The following is a 19,223-nucleotide window of genomic DNA, read 5'->3' as shown; positions in this document are numbered from 1 at the left end:
AAATATCTTTTGAGATATATTCAAAGGGCAAAATTCTGTACAAAATCAACAGATCCCTGAAAATTAGAATCTCAGCATACTTCTGCACCTTTCACAACACATGAAAGTTAAGTACACTTCCTTCAATTACATTTGAAGGTATTATGGATATTATAATTGATTTCCTAACTCTAGGATAAACTCAAACTGAGATGACAAAATTTGGCTTGGCAGAGACAACAAGTAATAGTAATGGCCTACTGCAATGTCTTAATGGATTTATGTAGGACAATAGTTGTACTGTACTATAGCTACCACTAGCTCAAACTATAAGTTTGATGTTTGCTAAAGTAGGTACTCACCTTATGCTTTTTTTTTTGATCTTATGAAAATGGATTATTAAATCAATTACCAGGTGGCATAGACTACAGTGCTTAAAAGAACAAGCTGTAGGGGGTGTATATTTGCAGTAGAATTTCATTATTTTAACTCATACCTGCTAATTTGTACTTCTGTTATTTCACTGCTCAGAGATACATTAGGAAGGCAAGATCCACATCTCTCCATGTTATGCTTAAGGAATAATTTCCACTGAAATTACAAGTTATTCAACTATGCATGTCTTTGACATCCAGGGCTCTTTATACTGGTGAATCCCTTGAGGAAATAATTTGTTATTCCACATACTTCTTTGAAATATGTTATTTAATTCTTCTAATAAAAAGTACTCATGTTCTGACATGAAATATACATCATGAAAAAGGAAAATGTTGTATTTCTGTCTGAGTCTTCAGGTCCTGACATACCTGCATAGGTAGAATAGCATTATCTCTGTGTCCACTCTTCACAAGAGTATTTTAAGCAGATATGTTCTCTAATTCAGAAACTGTTCTTTAGCCACAATGCATGCCTGTGTTTACAGAAGAGAAAAAAAGTGTTAAAAACATAGGAGAGAACTTTCTTTCCCACCCCACCCCCCCTTCTATTCACTTCAAAGTAGTTTCATTTTAAGTTTTGGGTACATGTTGGGGTCATTTCTTTTTTTTTTTTTTTTTTTTTTTTTTTTTTTTTAAATCAAAACAGTTTTCCCATCTTAATTAAAATCAGTGGACTATGCAATTCTGTTAGACTGGAGGAAAGGAGAGTTTGTTAATTTACATTTAAATAAAACTGATTTTCTGAACTTCTGATATACTTGTATTTTTAATATCTTGAGCTTCATATTATATTTATAAGCATTAGCACTGGAATTATGGGGAGTCTTGGCTCACAATGCTGTTATCATTCAGCAAGGGTTTTTGTAACCATGCAGACTAAGAGCAGAGACAAAACAAAGGTTTAAGTGGGTTAATGATTTTGTTAAATCTACTGATATAACTTGAAGAAAAAGGCAACTTGAAGAAGAACTCAAACCACTACCCATTTTTTTCCAACTATTCCATTTGGTCCAAAGGAGGGTAATGTTCACTGCAACTGCTATTATACTGATTCTATTCTGCTGTCTTGTAGAATCATAGAACCACAAGGTTGGAAAGGATCTACAAAATCATCTAGTCCAACCATTCTCCCACTACCATTGCTACCACAAGCTATTAAACAATGTCTTGTAGCTCCTCATCCAGACACCTCTTGAACACTGCCAGGGATGGTGACTCCACCACCTCCTTGGGCAGCCATTCCAGTGCTGACCTCTTCGTGAGAGAAAAAGTTTTTCCTTAAGTCTAACCCAAAACCTCCTTTGGCACAACTTGTGGCCATTTCCTTGGGCCATGTTTGTTGCCTGGGAGAAGAGACCAAACCCCTCCTCATCACAACCTTCCTTCAGGAAGCTGTAGAATACAATGAGGTCTCCCCTGAGCCTTCCCTTGTTTCTTGATTACCGATTATCACCAAACAGATTTCAATGTCTTCAATAGCTTAAGTGTATGAAAACCTTTACTGTTCAAAGAAAGTACTAAAGAATACCAATTAACATCTGAATTATGAGTAATTAACAAGAATTCTCCACAGCACAAAAAGATGTAATGTATTTATAACACTACTACAGTATGAAATATGTAGAGATGCATCGAAAGACAGAATTTGCTCATTTTACACTTTCCTAAATTGAGTAGCGCACAAAGAAATTTTCTATTTAGTAACTATTTTAACATGGAAACCTGAAGAGATTTCCTTAGTTTGCAGTTAATAATATATATTTACGCAGTCAGCCCCTGACTAAGACTGAAAATACAACACTTACTTGAATGCAATGTAACATTTTGAGAATGCTTTCAGGTTAGATTTTTTGCTGTCATTGAATATAAGATAAAAAAAGAATTTTGTAAATACCTGATGAAAATAGAAGGATTTTAAAACTTTTTTATTGAATTGTAATACAAATTTAAAAAGAAAAATTAAATTGTGACAAAATATAAATAATAATGAAATATTTAGTCCAGCAATAGACATTTTCAATGATTGTAGTTCAATTTACCAGCTAAATATCATTTTAAAATTTAAAAAATAAGAACTCTTACTTAAAAACTATCAAAAGAAACATTCAAAACAGTGCTAATTCACTTATATTAATTCAATCTGACTGTTACAAAGAGTAATCAGGTGCATATTTTTCTCTGATTTGGAACATTTATCCAACAAACGAAATGTAGGTGTTCGTTTGGTTTTCACAGAAATTCAAATCAATTGTACACTTCAATATATATATTTTTTTAATTGCAAGAGCATATCAGATTTATTGTAGAACTACAGTCTACCTTTACAGTACATGCACAATAGATCCAATTTCTCCAGAATAATATATTGGAATTTTTGCTTTTCCAGTGAAAAAGATTTCTTTTTGTCAAATTGGTATTTCTGTGTGACAACATACATTACATTTGCTGATACTAGTAGAAGCACATTTGCTTTTCCATTCACATCTTCCTTTAAAGCCTCGAGAAACTGATTCCTTGATTTTCTCATATTTTGTGATTTTTTTTTTTCCCCCACTGTGATTCTGAAATCAGTTAAGAAAAAAAACAAACAGAATGAGTGTTCCACTTAATGCTATCAGCATTGATTATACATGATCTCCTTTGCTGAAGAAAGTGGAAAGTTCAGACTTAATCCCAAGACAACAGGCATTCATCTTACGTGGGATAATTTTGTTCTGTATAAAGCCAACAGAACAACCTTGCTTTTCCTAATGCTGTTTTGAAGAAATTTAAATATCACTTAGGTTGAGGGAATTTTCTTTCACATTATATGGAGTCACTTGAAGAAACACTTAAATACTTAAGACTTAGATGCCTTATATTGACAACTCCCACTATCCTTGTTGCAATTCTGCATCTGAAGATCTTTGTATCACATCTGAGAAAGCACAAATCCAAAAAAACTTGAAGAAAAAAAAAAAAGAGGTTAAAAGAAATACCTGAAGCCTTATTGCATATCAGAGTAAAAAGAATGGAAGATTTTAAATGCTTGCATCCAGAAATCTAACCCTTAGGATCTTTTTTTCAAGCTGCTAAACCTTTAGAGATGCAGCCATCCATATCGGAGATAAACTGGTTGTTTTTGAGACAGTAAGAATTGTGTTCTTAAGGAAGGTCAATTTTTCTCCTTTTCTCCAGAACAGTTTGTTGCTAATTCAAAGTTCCTCAACTTGAAACTGATCAGAACATAGTGTCATGTCCATTTACCAGTTGATTTGATTTTGCTGTACAACAGAACTTGACAATAAAAGAAGGTATGAGGTGCTGATACTACATTAAGCTTGGAAATACCAGAGAAATACAGTTTCCAATTCCACATACTCATTACCTATTAATGTTGGATGAAAATTAATGACAAATGCATTTTCATGAACAGCTTGTTTTGATTGGTGGAGTATTTGGTAGTTATGCCTAATCTCCCATTCTATTATTTAACCATTAATAGACAGACAGTGTTTATCTATTAATAATGTTTTACTACCCTAAAATTAATTCACATTTGATTCACATTTGCTATGTAATAGGTATCTAACACTCTGCTGAACATACCTACAAGTGCTCACATACAACACAAATATTTTATACATTTTTAAGGAGGCCTTTTATGGATACTGTGAACTTTTTAGTTAATAACTTATTTCTTCCTTTTTTTTTTTTCAATAAATGCTGAGTATGCAATAATTAAAATAATTTTATTTTCTCACTGCTTTAGGAAATATAAGTTTTTGGTATTATTAAGTTGTCTTTCAAAAATACTCCAGGACTTGGCAGGACAGCAAAAGTGAGAATAGAGAAAAGTGAGGCAAGACAAGGTGAGGCAAAGCAAGAGATGAGGAGGTACAAGGAGAAAAAAGGCAAGAAGAGACAAGGAGAAGGGATAGAAAGGGAATAGAAGTGGGGAGAAGAGAGAAGGGGAAAGGAGGGAAAGGAAGGAGAAGCATCTGAAACTTATTTATAATCATAAATGGGAAATAAACAAATATAGTTGAAAACAAGTAAACCATCTGCTCAGCTATACATAAAATTATTGCTAGTACTGTACTGACACTTTACATCAAGTACACTTCATTTTCCTCTGTCAAATCTAATCAATCATTTGTCAGTATGATGTATTCCAGAAACGGTAACTGAACAGATGCAAATTCACTATCTATGAGAATACAAGTTACTAGAATATACACATACTTCTTCAACAAAATCATTGAAACAGTGTCTAATTACTGTAAGGACAGTACCACACAAAAACTATACAAAGAAAGAAATAAATATTGAATTTGTAGCAGAAAAAATGATAATTTAAAAAATTCCCCTTGCTATCTGTGTAACAATTTCAGTCATCTTTGGAAGATCTAAGTCCTGATCTTGAAAAAACATAAATACATCCTCAGAGAAGTCCCAGTGGTTAAAGTCCAGTAGGACTGATGTAGCTGAAAGACTTCTTTCCAAATGTACAAATAAATATGGATGCCTAAAGAAAACACCATTGGTGTATTTTGATACTAGTCAGTATACTTTAGGTTTACTAAAGTATGAAGAGATCTAAATTCAAGTATAACCCAAGACTAAAAAGTTTCTATGCTCCCTTTACAAGAAGAATTACTTGCCTTGAAATGGGAATGGGGACATAAGGCTGCTGAGCAAAAGCAGCCTCTCCCAGGAGAAAAAGCCATAAGGATAAAAAAGCCAAGACTTACAGCTCTTCGCTTCCTAGGGTATCTGATTCTATCTCAGCCTTTGTGATAACACCTCTCAGAAACATAGGAGAACTTCAGTCTTGCCATTCCAAGCTGAAAATTCACATCATGATTGAACCCTCTACAGAACTAAGAGAGAAAAAGAAGAGATGGATTAGAAGTGATTCTCATTGATTCTTGGTGATGATGGGCAGCAAGAACAATTCCAAATAGAGAGGCCAAACCTACCCAGGTCCTCCTCTTCCATTGTGACAGCCACTTTCCCACACTCTCAGAATTTGGTGAAAGGCAAAACAAATGTACGAGCTGTGATCTTTTTGTTACTGACAGCAGTTGGTAATTGGACAACATCTTATTACTTACAGTATCTATTCAATCAGCATGCTCCAGGTATTCACTCAAGAGAAGTTCTGTTTTATGTAAAAACTGGAATTGAAAAAAATGCTTTGGTATTTATGTCTGTGATGGAAAATAATATCTTTATCAATTAATTGAAAATTAATTAGTTACAGAATTCTGATTCAATGGCAAAAAAGTTTAGCCATTTTTTTTTTACAAACTTGATACAGTTAACACTTCATAGGACTTTTGGGCTTGAATTTTATGATAGCACTGAATCAATTTCAAGAAAGCTATTTTAGTCATTTCTTCTTAGTTCTTAAATAGCAAGGAAATTTTTTTTTTGTAATTAGAGAGGAAAATAAATATGCAAATCTGTTGCTTTCTGTCCTATATTTCTTCCTCTCTTTTAATGGTTTAGTTAACTTGTTTTAGGGGGCATGGGACATTTTCTATCATATGTGCAGGGACAGAGACATCAAGTTTACATTTAAACTTACTTTGACAAGTAGTTTTTTTTTCATTAAAGAGATATGATTGTTATTGAGTAACTATAATTACATTATGTTGTGCCACTGTCACTGCTTACTTTAGTTTTTGGAATCGTTTAGGTTGTAACAATGAGGGAACCTGACTGAAATGCGAGCTAAAAATTGAAAGACCAAACATCTTCTTTCTTACTGTTAGGTCTCTGTCACTGTTTGTAAAGAGTGCTCTAGATTTTCTTAAGTTTTCACTGAATGTTCATTAAATTCCATGGTAGTAGAAGTACTCAGAAAAGAGACTTTAAACATATACCGATTGAAATTTCCAGCAACATTGTTGTAACAATTCTGTTGGCAGTATGAAAAGTAGGAAGAAATCATTGTTCCAATGGACTCTTTTACTCAAAAGAAAAATATCATGTTGTAAGAAATATAGCTCTTAATATTAAAATGTAAAACTTTATTAAAATGAAAAATAAGAATCCAAATATTCATGGGTACCTATTATGTTGAGGATAAAGGCAATGTTTTTAGTATCTTTTTCAAATCACTCAGTTGTTTTCACTCTTTCAGAATACATTTAAGGGCTGCAAAACTGGATTGTATGTTTTTTCCTTTTTTTTATTATTATTTTTAAATTTCTGTTAACCTTACATAATAAAATCAGTCTACAGCTCTGCAGTAGACAAAACTACAGTACTGTAATACATGATGTTTTCACCGGCATGAAATTGCTTTGGATTTCATGCAGACTTTTCTAATGCTCATTAGCTTCATTTCTTCAGAAGTGTTTTTGTTCTCAGAAAATAATAAGGGAAGGTTAAGATAAACAAATAGATCAGAATAAATAGGCTGTACAGTAAAATACACCAAGAGAAAGGAAGGGATTATAATTACTGCAGTTTTGAAAGATACTAAATTATTGGGACTGGCAAAGAAATAATCATTTGCATAGGTATCTGTCATGTGATTATTTATCACATGATTTATGTGCAGCCTTGACAGGCTACAGTGATGAGCACGCTAGAAATATGATGGATGAATGAAAGGTACTCAGTGAGGTGAATGTGAATCAGAAAGTCAATATCAATTCGAAAATCAATCAGAAAGAATAAGACTGCTTAGTTTGTGTGCACAAAATACTGGGTTAGGTGCTGTCTGTAAAGGCTAGGAGATTTCTAAGTCTTACAGAAAATGTTCTCTAGCAATGTTCAAAAAGTCTGCTACAAAATGTATGTGATTCAGTTGTTTATAGCTCAGGAAATTATGATCTTTGTTATAGTAGAACCTTCTCTTTCATTTTCGGAGCCTGTCCTGACTATCTGGGGTTTAGAGGAGAGCTGCTTCCCTTTCAGAAACACAAGAAGGGCAGAGTTGCAGCAACTCCCTGACCTTTAGCTAAGAACCCTATGGTAAAGTAATTCTTTTGATAACAGCTATGGTGGAGACACTTGGCTGCTCTCATCTCTGTCTCAATTTGAAAGGCATTGCAAGAGAAAAAGCCCTATTGTTCCTACTCTGAACAACATCAATCTCTAAAAAAAAAAAAAAAACTGCACATATTTATACAAAAAACTACTTAAGGGCAGTCATTTTCTCTTACTGTTTTTTGTAGTCTAGTACAATAGGATCTCACTCTTTATTGGGAGCTTTTAAGATTACATTTATTAAAACACATCTAAAAATACATTGAAGATCATTAAGGTTAAACACCAAGATCTCCAACCTTAGGAAATACCAGAATGAATGTTGATAACCTTTAGTTTAAGTTATACATCCTCCTTTTGAAAATGTCTTTTCAATGAACTATTTCTGACTGATTCCCAGCTTTGTTCATTGCCCAGGAAGACTTACTCTCAGTGAATGAGCAAAAGTTCAGTATTTCATTCCATTCTCTTGTTCAGAGTTTGGCAACATGCTTTGAATACTGCACACCACCTAATTTATCATCTCAGTACAAAACTAATATTCACATGAGATTTTCTATGACACTGCTGTAGTATTTGAATGTGGCAGAGGAATAATTTATTCATTGTCTTGGTATAAGATCCATATGTCTGTTTTTCAAAATCTATTCCTCCTTGGTAGAGCTATTACAGAAAGAAAGAATCATGTCTTTTTTTTTTCCCCTCTAGAATTCTTTGCTTTCTGTTCACACAATAAGTAGGGTGAGAGTTCTCAAAGCAAAGGCCTGACTAATTTTAGCAGATTTTAGTGAATACTGGTAGAACATTGCCTGTAGGAAAACAGGAAAGAAAGAAGGAGGGAAGAAAGAAAAAGTACAAATATTGTACTTACCAGAGGAGCTTCATAAATTTTTGGATCCAACAAAAAGTATGATAAAAATGCAAATGATATATTTAAGGTCCATTATATTCATTGTCATAAGTTACAAGTAAACATAAATGGAATGCAAAGTAGGCAGAAAGTTACTTTTACACATGCTGACAAAAATACAAGAATTCTGTCTGCTAGTACAAAAACAGAAGGAATACCTTTTTCATATTTCTAATATGGAAAATGTGCAACTTATTACTTTACATCACCTAGCAGTGTTTGCATAATTAAATGGAATCTCTTTCACAGGCACTTTCCACTATTAAACACCTTTTTTCCCCCTACAATTATAATTAAATGAGTTAATAAACAAAGTTACTGTCATTCTCTGCATAACAAAGGTCTGAACAGTTTTTATCATTTTGCTCTATCAATTACTAAGTTAAAACATATGAAGAGTAGCTAGGTGCTTCATGTAGGCTGTGGTCTTATTTCACTTTCTATTCAGAGAGTAAAATGCAACTACAATTTGGGTAGGAAGACAGAGTAATCAGCCAGCTCACTTGATGGCAATGACTATGAAGCTAACATTGACAGGGAGATATGGTTAAAGGTGGGAGGGGGGTGTCTCTCCTTGGTAGGCAGAAATTATCATTTGACACTATCTTTAACTCATCTTCTTAATTTACTTTTTTTTCCCCACTTAAATCAAAATAACACCAAAATGTAAAGACTGCTGAATGGAAATACCATCTCTAATTGTCAGGTAACTTTTATCTGCCCTGCCAGACCCTAAGTTTGGGGATCCGATTTGAGTTATGTGACACAATGAAGAATGAACACATGATTATTTCCCCAAATTCGTGCTGAGGAATTTTATCTAATGAGGTCACCATATTTACTTGTTTTTTTTTTTTTCCTACAACTTCAAACCAGATTGCCAACTTCTACAGTTTCTCATACTTGAATCTTTTAAAGTAAATGCTAAAGTTTGAGCTAAGCAAAAACTTTCTTGAAGATTGCAAAGTAATACAGTTGCTACTGTAAATCATTAAAGTAAACTATGCTAAAACACAGATAATCTATCATACTCCACTTTGGGGGATCTTGATTGTCTGAGTACCAATCCCCCATCCCTTTATTTTTTCTAAAAATTCAGTGTAATCTGAAGACATAGTACTACCTACTATGCCTGATATTCTTCAATGCTGCCTAGAGGCACCAGTCTTTATGAGAGTTTGTTTGCACTTCCTTAGGCATTTTTTGCAAAATCTAAATTTTTGTTTTATTTTTAAAATTTTTAAGATATTTACAGTGTATTGTAATCATTGTAATAGTAAAGTATTATAAAAGGTTCTGTTCTCCTAAATTTGTAAATTAACTAACTCAAGAATGATGCTCACTAGTTGATATCACTACAATTCCTATGTCATATAAGTAGATATAGCACTGAATATAGGCCTGTTAGCTTCTGTCCTATAGGTTGTACTTCCTCAAATCATGTACAAGTACTGTCTAGTCCAGTCCTTGAAAAGCATTTTAGCAACTATAGTGAGGCAGAAGATGCATTCTTGCTTTAATTAATGTGTGCTCATAATTTTAGAAATGTCTGAGTAATTTCACAGGTCTATCATTTTTTTTTCTGGTCATAGTGAACAATCCCTGTGCAATCACAATTCAGTGACGTTAACTGAAGCTTTATCTACTGATCCATCAATTCCGTACAGAAAATAATCTGAAAGTTAAAGCTTGATGAGCCATCAAGATTATATATTCTATCTTATCTTCATAAAACTATGTAAAAGAAATTCATTTGCTGTTTAAACAAGATGTGAAAAAGTTATTCAACAGCACATCTCAAAATAAAACCAATTTTCCATCTTCAGAATACATGCCTCAGATCAGCTTCTAAAATACACTTTAAAAACAAGACCACGTTATTCTTTTCCCTTTTGTTTCTCAGTTGACACAATATTGACAAAAGTGGTAAAATTAGTTAGTTTTACAAAAGCAACATTTTTTCATAAATTCAGCTAATCAGCGTCATTCTTCACTGTTTTACTTTTTTTTTTCTCCTCAGACTTACCAATGCTTGAAAAAAAAAAATCATCAATTATTTAGATATAGTACAAAGGCTACTTTTGTTGAGTGCTTGCACTTAAATCTTTATCACTTGATGCAATACGTAACTGAAGCCAGAGTGCAAATAACTTATCACATCCTGAGTCATGTCGTGAAACAAGTTCTTTGTTGTTTGGGAGTCTCAGTCCAAAATAACAGTGCCAGGGTTTTTGCTATTTAAAATTGCAATTATGCACATAGACTTAGAAAAGCTGGAGAATATCTTACCCTGAGTGTAACTGCTACGATATCTGTTTGGCTTTTTCATCAGGAAAAGCACATATGGGTGCATAGAATGTTTATGTATCCTCCAGGAAAAAGTTAGCAGCTTTGTAGTACTAGTGTTTTGTTATAACCATATTTTGCTATTCAGGAGTTGTTATAATCATATTTTGCTATTCAGGAGTTTCTGAAAGATACTGTGCATTTTTAAAGAAGAAATCTACGACCTGTAAGGAATTGTAATATAATAAACAATGAGAGAAGTATGAATGAAAATATGAAGTTTTAAAAAGAATGAATGAAGGTCAAAAATAGTTCCATAATTGTGAAGAACAATGTTGGTTAAAAACTTACTAATGACATGGATTGTAAAAGGAGACAAAGAATGAAAATAGATAAATTAATTCTTTTTTAAAATTCATTTATTTTAATTATTTATGATAACCATGTATGTACACCACATATATGATTTGATTTTTTTTCCTCTTATACATAAGGAATGTGGAGTAGAAAAGACAATAGCCAGTATAATAATAACTAAAAATGATTAAATCCTAAAAAACTGATTGCTGTTTCACTCAACACATAAATAAGCACCATGTAGTCATTTACTGATGGGATGGGGGAGAGAATAAAAATAAATGAACAGTAGAACTCATGGGTTGAGATAAAAGCTATTTACAAAGACAGAAGAAAGGAAGAAGAAAAAAAGGGTAATTGTTATGACAATTATATGTGCGTGTAAAACATGATCAGTCTCATCACCCACTGACCAGTGCCCATGTAGCCCCTGTGCAGAGGCAGTCTGCCTGATGAACTCTGCCCTTTTTCAATCTTGCCTTTGACATGATGTGGTATAGCATGGAATATCCCTTTGGTAAGTTAGGTCCTGGTCCTATCACCTCCCAATCCCTTGTACATCTCAGGCCCCCTTCTGGCAGGGCAGTACAAGAAAACTAAAATATCCTTGACTCCATACATAACTACTCAGTGACAACCAAAAACACTGGTGTGATATCAACCTTGTTTTTCTCCTAAAACCAGAAGTTACCAGACACTGAAGAAAAATAACTCTGTCCCAGCCAAAATTAAGACACTTCTAAAAGATGCCTTGAGTCAGGTTTTTAAGGTGCCTGAGTCAGAAAGCTGAGCACCAGGTAAGTGGAAATAGTATTTGTAAAGTAGCACAGTCCGAACTCTGAAAACTGAAGCCATTTCTTCACAGCCTCCCAGAAAGCTAACTAATGTCAACCAGTTTAAATCACAGCCAGTGGGGAATAATCTCTGGGCTCCTATTTCCTCTATCCTGGTCAGACAACAACAGTTAACAGATAATATTATAATCATATGATAAGGCTCAAAATTAATTTGTGTTCGAGTTGAGGTGATTTATTGTTCCATTCTCAAAGCTCCACCAAACAACCTCCCCTATTTACATAATCAAGGCATCAAAATCCTCAAAGCAAGGCATGTGACTAGCAGTGGGCTGTGCTGTGTGTTAGGATCACTTATGTGTAAAATGAATCAATCAGGCTAAAAACAAATGAAAGAGGTGCACAGATGCCAGCTGTGTGCCGTTACATGATGGAACAGTTCAGGCACTGCTGTGACCCTGGCTAAGGTGCGGCTGGTCAGAAGTACAGGTTAAATTTGGGGAATAAAGTGCTACACTGAAACATCTTCTGTCTGTTAAATCTTCAACCAGGTGACACAACAAGAGTCTGTGAGAATAGGTGAGATGTGGCCATTAGTCATCAACTTTCCCCTCTCCCCCACAACATTTCCAAGTTCAGAAAGGATTGTCCCCTATAAAGTCAGAAAGGTAAGGAATGACTATGAAGAATTCATTAACAAAACTTATTTTTAATTATGTTTGTGAATATGTACTGCCTTGAAAGTAATACCTAACATTTTATGGCTGTAAAAACAAACACACCAAAGAGCTTGACAAGAATCTGAGAGGGTGTTAGCCATTCATAACCCCACTACACAAGGGAATAGGACAAGCTGACCAAAAAGCCTTGCTGCATGAGACTATAAGGCAGTAACATGCCATTTGCCTGGTCTAAGATGAAAGCACGAGGACAGCAAGTAGCAGTACACGAAAAATCTGCTGCTCTTAGTAGGATGACCTGCTGGGACTGCAGCTAAACATCCTACAAGGAGGTAGTGGGAATAGGGGAGAAATACTCTTCATACCCAATGGGAGAGAAATTTTGATGACAAGAGAGGAGAGAGAGAGCAGTGGAAAAGTGCTGTAGTAGTAGAGAAGTTAAGTGGAGAGAAGTAGCTCTACAGAAAGGACTGAAATGAAGGACACTAAGAAAAATGTACCATTCATGTAAGTTAGCAACTACACTCTGAAGACTATCCATGACACTGGATGTTGTAAACTAGAAATATCACTTTCAACTTGTTAATGTTATATAACAGGGAACAGGTGAAAGGGACAAAAAGATGAATTTGCAGGAGGCTGAAAGAAAAATCCTCAAGGAGAGGTGAACTCAGAAGAGGCAAACTCAGAAGAGGCAGAGAGAGCCATGCTATGCAATAGCACCTCCCTGTCACCAAGGCTGTGCAATGGAAGCAGCAGGTGAGCCCCTCTGTATGCAGGGGGAGCCAGCTCTGGTTACTACTCTGCATGACCAGCTCCATTTGCCCAGGCTGCTAACTAATCGTCATTTGCAGGATGAATAGGAAGTGCTCTTGGATGAGTATGATGGCCTGATCTCCACAAACTGTGAACGGAGCTGTATCTGCTGGTCATTTATTTTGTCCATTCCTATCGCAAACTTGATCCTACTGCACTTTCTGTGGAAATGTGGCTCTGATCCCTGCATCAGGTGCTTTCGTTTCTCAGAATTGTTGCGTTTTAACCCAGGAGATAGTGAAGCATCATGTAGTTCCCCCCCTTTCCCCCAAGGGATAAGAGAGAGAATGGGAAAAAAGTACCAAGTAGAACTCATGAGTTTAGATAAAAACTGTTTTCTAAGATGTGGAAAAGGAAGAGGGAGATATTTACATATAATATTTATATACATTTGCTGTAACTGATGTATAAGCAGTTGTTTACCACCCATTGACCAATGCACAGCTTGTCCCTGATCAACAGAAGTCTGACTGATAAACTCCCCTCTTTTAACCTCTCCTTTCACATGTCATGTGCTATGGAATATCCCTTTGGCCAGTATAGGTCAGATGTAGGAATGATTACATACAGTATTATGTAGTTATTTTAACTGAGGCAGAGTTCTTCTTAAACTAAAAGACTGATAAGTGAACATAAATATTCTAGAATAATTTCATGAATGAAAGAACTAAGAACAGCATTTAATGCAAGCTAGATGTAACAAAATTACTAATAACACTATTCAGTATACCAATCAAGAAAGAAGTGGAATGATCGTGATAGAGTGCAAACTTATTCTGTAGCAATGGAGAAAGACATCAGGAGTACCTATTGTCAATACTGGAAGAACTTATCTAAGAAAGAGTGAGATTATGGTTCTAAACTCAGCAAAAAGCCAAGAAGCAAGACACTGCCGAAAAACCTGAGACTCTCCATTGTTTCCAGAGGTTCTTCCAGAGTAATTTAAAACTGCTGTCTTATAGACATCTGAATTAATTTTACATCTGTGTGATGGCTACAGAGCCTGGCTCCAGCTGAGCAAATCTGATGCCTGTATCTTGTCTCCATGTGAGGCATTGACTTAATTTCTCAGAAAGAGGGTGAGAGCATTTTACACATTTTAGGATATAAAACTGGTGGGGAAAAAAAAAGTCACAGAACTATGTGTTGTGAAACTTTAAGAAAAATCTACCATGAATAGATATATTCAATCGAGATAATACTCAAGAGTACTTAAAAATTGACTGAGGAGATACCTGTTCCCCTGATGTTTACTTTTAATAAATCTCCAGACAAGAAAACTCCAGCAGCTTGAAAAAATGTTAATCTTCCATATTCAATAGCTGGTAAGCCTTGTAACAGTTCTAAACAAAAACAGAAATGCTGGTATAAAATTTCACTGATTAGGAGTTCAGCAATAGCAACAAAATTAACATCAGCCAAGATGGTTTTACATAAATTAGATCTAGTCAAATAAACCTGTTTGATTAGATAATAAATTTGGCTCAAAATATAGATGTACAGATGCCATATAGTCAGGCCATGATATATTTATTACATTGTGGTCCTGAATTCCAATTACCATTACATAATATCAATTAATTACACATAAAAAATTAAGAACTAACCCAAAGATGAATCTCAAAGGATTATTTGTCAACTGGGATTGAGCACCAAATCTCTCTTCCCAGTGGAGCTCTATAGAGATTAGTTTATTCAGCATTCTGCTTGTTGGAGTATTCTAAGTAATGGTCCAAGAATAAACAAAAAAAAAAATCACTGGTAAATCTGATGGATGACATACCTATTGGAACAATGACTTCTGAAAGACGATAAACGAGGAAACTCGATTGATATAGTATTTCTAAGTAAAATGGACCCACATACCATCAGTTTCAACAGAACAAAACGAGAAGCAAGATGTTTTCTATAAAGCAGTACAGGAAAATTACATATAAGGAAGGGCCATATAATGAAAATCAAGATTCCAAGGAGAATTTAAAAGCTTTAGTGGACAAGCAACTTGATGTTTCTTGTCAGTGAGGCATCATGGCAAAAAGACTAATAGGAAAAGCAGAAACAAGGCAGTGAATGTTTCACTGTTATTAGATTTAAAGAGATGCAATACTGAAATTCATTCACAATGAGAATGCCTCCACTTTTTAAAAATGGTGAAGCAAGATGTAGTTTGCTCAAAATTCATGGAATTTCCACAAAACCTCTTTGAATTACAATACACTAGGCTTTCTTAATGAGGCCTAAATGCTCATAAGACAAGCCAGAGATGTAAGTTAGTAAGAAAGTAGTTCCATTTTAATGGGAAGCAAGCATCAGATTCTAACAATTTCCTTAATTTAGTAGGTTAAAATGTTTGACCTATTAGAGTCAGTGCATAAAACCTGAAACCAGATAAATTCAAGTGAGAAACAAGCCAAAATATTTTGTAGCTGGTATTGAAGTAGTAGTTACAGATGCATTTTAAGTGGGAATATTCTTACTACTGGCCACTTCTTGAGCCAGTTCTATGTAGCTTTCTTCCCTTTTTCTCTTCTCATTTAATTTAAGTGGTGAAGTGTTCTGTCTGAATATCTGTTTATTTTTGTCTGCATTAAACTAATAGAAAATAATTAACTGGAAAGCCAAATAAAAACTAGTATTTGAAATAAATTACTACAATTCAAGTGCAAACATTGGAGTTAATGCATTAAACTTCTAAATGAAAAAGTAGTTTTAAACATATTGCAAAACAGCTGCATAGAAATTTCATACAGAATAAAGCAAGGAAGTGAATACTTGGCAGAAAATTGGGGATCAGAAGAAGATAAAGATGTATATATTTTTATTAACTTATGTTAAAAGCAAAACTATTTTTATGTCTTCCACTTTTTTTTTTTAAAGAAAATAAAGGTGAGCAGAGGAACCTTGTTTTCCAGCTCCACTCCATATACACTTACAGTCTCCCTCTCTCTAACAAATACAGTCCTATTGCTAAACTTAACTTCATCTGCAATATGAGATTTAAACCTAAACATAAAGTGAGCATGGGAATGGCCTCCAAACCAGCAGCTGCTCACACAAATATCTCTACATCCACAGTTCCTTTTAGGAATTAGTTTTCCAGTTCCACCACATCTATGGATCAGAATTGTCTCTTTTTTAAATGGCCATCCTAAACTAATGCTCAATCAAAACATTCAAAAGCAAAGTCTGTACAGTGTGGTACATAGTCACTCCTAAATACCTGCATACTCCTGAGAAAAAGCTAGGCTTATAGCTTATAACCTTAGTTATAGATTTAAGAGACTTTTTCAACTTTTTTGAGAACTACAAACACCCTTAGGGAGCAGGGGAGGGAACACCCTTCAATTTATTACTGCATTACTTGGAGAATACAATCAAGATTTTAGACATACTGTGACAGCCTGTATAATCAATGGATATTAAGATATTATAATCACAAAATAAACAGGAGAGTTGGGCAAAGTAGACTATGATAACAAAAGAGAATAAATGGAAGGCTTACCCTTATGCTGGGCTCACCCACAAAACACCAGAAGGAGGGATCTCCAGAAGAGATCCTTCCCCCCTGGTAGCCAGCTCTTGAATAGGTCTAGGAGAGGTGGAGCCAGGCTCCACCCCTTCCGGCAGCACAGGTGAATTGCCTTCACCTGTGTTCCTCTGGCTGACTCTTGGCTCACCTCAGGTGATCAATCAGAGGTTCAGGCTGTGACTCAGCAGTTCCCATACACAGCCTTTTTCCATTCTTCAAAGCAGCAGTTACAGAATTACATCATCCTCATATCCCATGAGAATTTAATCCCAGAAGTATCAGATGAGGGGAAGGACTTAACTACCTCTGAGCAGGTTAAGTATGCTCTGTGAATGGTATTGGTCATAAGCTAGTAATAATAATAATAACAATAATAAGCAAAAAAACCCCACAACTTACCCAGTTCCCTAAGGTAGGGGCTTGCTAAAAATTCCCATAGGGCAGCAATCTCTAAGTAGAGATGCTTCCTTCTCAGCTAACAGCCCTTAAATGAGGCTAGGGAAGGGGGAATTCTGCATCCATTCATTCCGGTTGTGAAAGTGAATTGCTTGCACCTGTGCTCCCAGGGATGACTCCATCTCTTCACCAGATGCCCAATCACTGGTTCAGGCCATGACCTATCTGTTCCCATACACCAGATGAGAAATCCATGATGAAAGGTTGATCGTGACTTTGTTAAAAAAAGTAATCAGAAGAAGAAACTATTCATCACAATATCATCATATCTGCTAGCATGTTGTAGTATTGGGTAGGTAATCTACATTCTGGTGTTTACTAGTTAAAATCTAGAAATCTTCTTAACCTATAGCAAGAAAACTTGTTCTGAAAAATTTGTGCTGTGTTTCTTTGCCTAAAGATTACTATTAAGATAGATTGGGTAGAGGTTAGATAATCTTCTGATAACATATGTTTAAACTGAATCTTCTTACCAGAGTATTCCAGATTCACTCTTCAGCTTGGAAAGCTCCCACACATTTCATATGTAATTTCTGCTCAGAATGAGTTCATTCATCTCAAGACTTGTGTGATGAGAGAAATCAGATGTTTGAGAAACTGAAGCCGGTAGTCCAGTGTGCCTTCTCTGGCAATTGAATGAGGTGTAATTATAAAGAATTGTATCAGTTTTCTTTAAAATAGAATTATTTGCTTTACAACTTTTCCTGGAGAAGTAGAAACCAAGAATGAGGGTAAGTCTGAGCTTAATTGGCTACCAGTTGTTGTCTGCTTCAGGATGAACTGTATCACTCTTCATGCCCTGACACACACAAAGATCAGAGGAACCATTCAACTGCCAGCTGAAATGTCCTAAAGCATTTGATACGGAAATAATAAAATGACATAGAGTTTAAAGGATTTTCAAGTCTTTATGGCATAGAAGTAGGATGTTTGCTTTGATACCCTGAAATTCTCCATTGGTGTTAGCTTAGTACGTTTAAGAAACTGAGCTGAGCCCTATGTCTCCATTAACTCCACTAATTTAAGGCCAGTCACTTACTGCGTGTGTAGGTACGTACCAAAATCCACCTATGTTTAGGAGTTTTAATTTGGAAACAAATTCCAATTGAAATCACTGTTAGCAATAAATCTACAGGTGGTTTAGATTAAAAATGTAAAAGGTGAAACATTCTTGAGAAATAAAATTTCCTTCAATAAGTCCATAAATATTTTATGCAAGTAATCAGAAGTTTGACTGATATATATATATACATACAAACATAATTACCACCACCTATGAATTCTTTTCACAGTCTTGATAAAAATAAAGTAGTAGTTATATCACCATCTTAAACAACGCTGTTGAAGAGAATAATTTGGAAAGCATTACTTGAGAGCACTGCAGCTGCTAAAAAAATAAACACAGCATAAAACGCAATTATTGTAAATATTTAAGGTTGAGTCTTAACTATGGAGACATATGGGGCATCCAGATACTACAGATACAATACTTGTGACTTTCAGTAAGCCTGTTGGCTTACTGATTCAAAACAAATTGATTACATCTGTCACCTGTGAAATAATAGAAGTCTACTTGAAAAGCACTGAGATTGTTTACAGATCTACAATTGAAAAATGTAGACACACTTTGAAGAAATGTTAAAATAATGTCCAGTTACTTTTGTGCATGCAAATATTTTGACACCAAAAATGAACACTTTTCTGAACATGTTAGTTACAAGAACACTTCACTGAGTATGTGGAAAACATTTTTTCTTTGATTTTGTTGTCATTCCAGAAAAGATCCAAGATTAAGTGCAGTGAAAAATAGATTTTGAATTTATATATATGGATAAGACAAATTTTAACAGTAAAAGGAACAGCATAATATTTGAAGAATCCACTCCAGATTCAAATTCTTTAGAAATAAAAGTAAAAATTCCTGTAATTGTTGTTTTGATTTAAGGTCATAATGAACAAAAATAAACGTATCTCCTAACATTAAAAAACAGAAGA

General features: G+C 34.6%; 1 long non-coding RNA gene across 1 annotated transcript; it reads right to left on the bottom strand.

Annotated features, from left to right (window-relative positions):
• Nucleotides 1–5,152: 5,152 nt before the first annotated feature.
• LOC128083992 (uncharacterized) lies at nucleotides 5,153–17,224 on the bottom strand. Its single transcript, XR_008208292.1, has 3 exons — nucleotides 17,172–17,224; nucleotides 5,378–5,575; nucleotides 5,153–5,278 (listed from the first exon to the last, which is right to left on the bottom strand). It is a non-coding gene; the product is annotated as an uncharacterized LOC128083992 (long non-coding RNA).
• Nucleotides 17,225–19,223: the final 1,999 nt, after the last annotated feature.

Source organism: Tympanuchus pallidicinctus, unplaced genomic scaffold, assembly GCF_026119805.1.
Source record: "Tympanuchus pallidicinctus isolate F22 unplaced genomic scaffold, pur_lepc_1.0 scaffold1, whole genome shotgun sequence".
Taxonomy (NCBI): Eukaryota; Metazoa; Chordata; class Aves; order Galliformes; family Phasianidae; genus Tympanuchus; species Tympanuchus pallidicinctus.
This window is presented reverse-complemented; position numbering and strand designations above follow the sequence as displayed.